General features: G+C 35.0%; 1 protein-coding gene across 1 annotated transcript in view; it reads right to left on the reverse strand.

Annotated features, from left to right (window-relative positions):
• The window catches only part of LOC144959964 (uncharacterized), a gene marked incomplete in the record, with an annotated part of 73,599 nt that overhangs the window by 47,244 nt on the left and 21,355 nt on the right, over positions 1-5,000 (reverse strand).

Raw genomic sequence — 5,000 nt, forward strand, 5'->3', positions numbered from 1 at the left:
CATTAGTAACTTATTCTAACGAAAGACATTTGAATTGATGAATTACAAAAAAATATTTTGTTTTAAATGTTCAGTTATACAGTGGAAATGTTCAATCTGAACTTAAGGTCTAAACTGGAATAAAATAACTTAAAATATAAAATGAGATTTAAGGCGTATTCTGTGAACAAAACTGCACGTGAGCTCTGGAAAAAAAGTTCTGTCTTAAGGTATTTTTTTTTAAAGACTGATTATCTCTAAACTAGTTTTACATCCTGGGAGAGCTCATTCCACAAGACATTAACAGAAAAAGAATTATTACTTAGGGACAATCTGGTTCTTGTACGATTAAGAGGGGTCTTTAGATGACCTTAGTAGGGTGTGTTGGATTATAATGTTGACAAAAATACACGGAGCTTGACTATATATGCATTTATTAACAATACTACAAGTTATAAAAACAATCCTTTCACTTACTGCAACCAATGGAGATTATATTAATATAGAATTTCTTTTGTATCGTCGTTGGATTTTTTAATGAGTTTTGCGGCTCTGTTTTGAATATTTTGCAATCGTTGTATCATTTTGGCCGGCGCATCTAAAGGCTATGAATTATATTAGTGATACCTACTGGCTACCAAAGCGATCAATTATTTGTCTAGTTCTCTCATCAAGAAGATGTCGAATGTTACCAATATTTCTAAGTGATAAAAGCAAGATTGGCAGGTTTTTGTTACGCGATTTTGCATTGAAGCATCATAATCAAAGAAAAAGCTAAGACTTCTTATAGTTGCAGTTTGCTCTATATTCAAATTTGAGTCGCCTCTGTCAATACTTTCAAGATTTTTTCCCTTTGTTTATTGGTGCCAATCAATAAAATGTCTGCCGTAGAATAATTTAATTTTAGTTTATATTCTATCATCCAATTCTTAATTGCTAAGCAACAATTTTCAATATTTAGTTTTTCTATCTGTTCTTGTCCTGGATGAAAAGCGGAATATAGTTGCGTGTCGTCGGGGTATAGATGATAGTTAATACCGAATGTACGTCAATTGTGCAGTATAGAGAGAAAAAAGGCGTGGTCCCAAAACAGAGGCCGGAGGGACACCACAATGAAGTTGATGGGGTTCTGGTATAATTTGTCCATTAAGCGAGTCGATTTGAACCGACTGTTTTCTATTTTTAAAGTAGGCCGAATTCCATTTCAAAGGAGTCACATTCATTCCAAAGTGTTTCAGAAATCGCTGAATTAATTTGTTTTGATCGACTGTGTCGAAGGCCGCACTGAGGTCCAGCAACACCGGCAACACACATTTGCCCAGTTCCATAGAATTATTTATGTCACTGTGGACACGAAAAAGAGCGATTTCTGTGCTGTGTCCAGTACGGTATGCCCACTGGAAAACTGGCAGCAGATTATGCGTCGTCAGAAAGTCATCCAATCTTTTTGCTACTAGTTTTTCGATGAGTTTGGAAACGAAGTGCAGGTTGGAAATTGGTCGAAATCGAAGTTATTGGGATTCAGTGACGATTTCTTTAACAAAGGCCGTACTATGGTATGTTTCTAATCTGTTTGGAAAATCGCCATTTTTTTCGACTTGCGTTGAAAATTGACATGATTGACGTTGCGAGTTGTTCTTTGAACTGTTTAATCAGCCATGTCGGAACTATCGAGAGAACACGTTTTATTTGGGGCGACTGATATTATTTGAATTATCTCATTTTCAGATGCAGGATCAGAGTATGGTAGTTTGTTGTTACTTTGGTTATCTTGTGAAATTATTGCGCTTTGGGTTTCTTGCCTATCGAGGTCATGACGTATCCTTGCAACTTCTTCTACAAAGAAAGTTGGAGACGCTTCAGACAGTTGTTGTGAACAGTTTGATATGGGGACTTTTGAAGAAGAAGAAGAAGAAGAAAAAACATTGATGGATATTCAATATCGTTATCAGCCTTTGTTGATGTCGTTTGCAGCTACGCCATCTGTCTTTCAGAACACTATCAGCCATTGCTTCACGTCTACATCCAATGCCGAAAATTCTGAATGTGTTTTTGGCGAACCAGGATTTGGCGTCACTCGTAAGCGGCGTTAGAGAGTAGGGCGTAATCTGCTTTAGGTTAGAATTAAATCAATTCGGAGTCATGGCCAAATGTGACCCACGGCTCCCAACTGGTTTTATGATCTAAAACCATGCTGTTTATCGTTTAGCATCGTATGACTTTCAAGAAATTCTATTATTCGGTCTTTCAAGATAGACTCCATAACCTTACAGAGTATGCATGTTAAGCTGATGGGTCTATAGTTTGCAGCATCTAGGTTGCTGCCCTTTTTATGGATGGCAGTAACATTGGCTTCAATGGGTAAGGTATCAAATTCAAGAGACTTATTATATATTGTTGATAGCGGCGGTGATATTGCAAAGGCCACTTCTTTCAGTAAACGGGGATGAAGGGAATCGGGTCCCATGCTTTTAGTCACGTCTAAATTCAACAATTTGACAAGTATGTCTTCTTGTGTAATATAAAAATCGGGGACGTTTAATTGATTTGTAACAGTGAAAGTTGGTATATAACTGTAGTGTCTTCTTGAACAAACACAGATGAAAAATAATCATTTAAAACATTAGCTTTATCTATATCTGAAGTAATCTTAGTACCATCATCTTTCAGTAAAACACTGATCACATCGTTTTCTTTTAAACTTTCTGTTTACTTATCTCCAAAACCTTTCGGACTATTCTTACATTTGTGTGCCAATGTACATTCATACGTTTTCACATCATTTTGAATCGTGTATTTGGTGTAATTTCTAACCTTGACATAATTATGAAAATTATTTGTTGTAGGATACTTTTTGAATTTCTTATACAATTTATGTTTCTTATGAATTGTACGTTTAACGTTTTTTGTCAACCACAATGGTTTATTAGAACTAATTTTTTTGTTACATCTTAATGTTTGGATTCTATACATTTTAGTTTGTCTTTAAAAAACACCCACGCTTCATTCACACCGTTGCTTTCAAGAGCATCCCAATTCACGGCATTCATGTCTTCTCTACAAGAATTGCAATTACCTTTGGAATAATCAAAATAAACATGTGAAGAATGTTTGGCGGATGAAAGATTTAACGATATAAGAAGTGAATCATGATCACGTTTACCCACCGAAGGCAAATGGTCAATTTTGTTAATCCAATAATCATCGTTACATATTACCAAGTCGAGTATATTACTAGTTTGGTTCAGTCGGTGTCTCGTAGCCCGTGTCATCAGCTGAATAAAGTAAGCATCCCTAATTGGATTCAGTAGTCTGATGTCACGCGCCCGGCAACGGCGGCCATCTTGGTTCTAAACAAAGAAAATCTTTACTTTTTATTCTTCATGTTGGCGAGAACTTTTCATTCCCTTTTCATATGCCTTGTGATCAGAATGTGTAAAAGTCAAAACATGATCAAATTGATGGGTTTTTTTTCCTCTTGATACGCTTTTAAGCTCGCCGGAGAAATATTTCATACGGCGTCCGCCATTGTTCCGATAGTTTAGAGCCAGTGTTACTAAGTTACCATACGTCATTAGGAAGGAAGTGACGGTACGACTATTGAATCCTATTGCCTCGACAAAAAGAGAGTCGGGAAAAGTTAGACATGGTTCTGTCCATTTAATGTTAGGAAAATTATAATCTCCGATAATTATCACGCAATAAAATTTCATTCTACCTATTGAATGTAAGGTTTCTTTTATATCCCCAATAAAAGTTAATTTGTCTGAATTATGAGACCTATATATATTTCCTAAAGTATGTGTAAATTATTATATTCAAATTCACACCATACACTTTCACTAATTATAGGATGATCAAAAGAGAATATATTGGCCTCAATACAATCCAAAACATAGATAGCAACACCCCGACTTGGGTAATCATTCAAAAATAAGTTATATCCATCTATAAACAATTCAATTTCTAAATCAATATCAAGTTCAAAATTTTTGGCATAATTTCAGTAAGACATATTATCATGGGATTATGTTTCTGTATTATGCATGTTAATTCTGATCGTTTGTTAAGTAAGCTATAGACATTAGAATATAATACAACAAAATAATAATTTGATAAAGGAAGATGAAAAGGCAAATTTGTTGAGGTGTCACTATCAGGTGTTCCAGACAGGTCTGTGTTAAGTCATTGGTCTGAGTTCTGTCGTGTCGATTTAAGGCGTCTTGAATGAAATTCTCTTTCCCCGGGACTGTAATAGGTTTTGCGTTGGGTTTGGTGGTGGTCTATCTGGCATTGCGATTGTTAGTAGGGGGAATTAGGCTAAAACCGTGCAAATTCGGGTTGAAAGCATGAACATTTGCATACAGGTTGCTAATTTTTGGTGTCGAATTGCCACAATCGTAACAAATTGAAAACGAAATGAATATGTTTATGTTGTGTATATCGCACGTGTGAAAGAAAGAAAGAAAGAAAGAGAGAGAGAGAGAGAGAGAGAGAGAGAGAGAGAGAGAGAGAGAAAATAAGTAGGAGTGAAATATCTGTTCAATCTTAGTTATCGTTTAACATTATAACAAGTGTAACTAAATGACAAATTGCCATATTTATGGACAATAAAGATCTATTATTATTATTATTATTATTATTATTATTATTATCAAGACCCATAGAAAAAACATCTGATATAGAACCACTCTGGCAATTAATCATAACGTATCGGTTTAAGGCCTTAGATTTTACCTATTGCAGTTATATTAAACAAGGGAAATAACTGCGTAAAAATATATTTTTTCTTCATATTCATTGTCTAGGGAAAATTAGGCTAAAACCATGCACATTGGGGTTGAAATCCTGAAAATTGGCATATGGTGACCTATGACCCGTATAAATAACACCTGATATAGAACCACTCTGGCAATTTATCATAACAGTGCGTTTTTAGCACTATTATTTTTCCTATATAGCATTACTTATCCGAGGAAATAACCACGACAATACAATGTGCGTTCTAAAACTTTAAATAC

This window comes from Berghia stephanieae, chromosome 14 (assembly GCF_034508935.2).
Source record: "Berghia stephanieae isolate SIO BIC M18660-M18661 chromosome 14, UCSD_Bste_1.3, whole genome shotgun sequence".
In the NCBI taxonomy this organism is placed as follows: domain Eukaryota; kingdom Metazoa; phylum Mollusca; class Gastropoda; order Nudibranchia; family Aeolidiidae; genus Berghia; species Berghia stephanieae.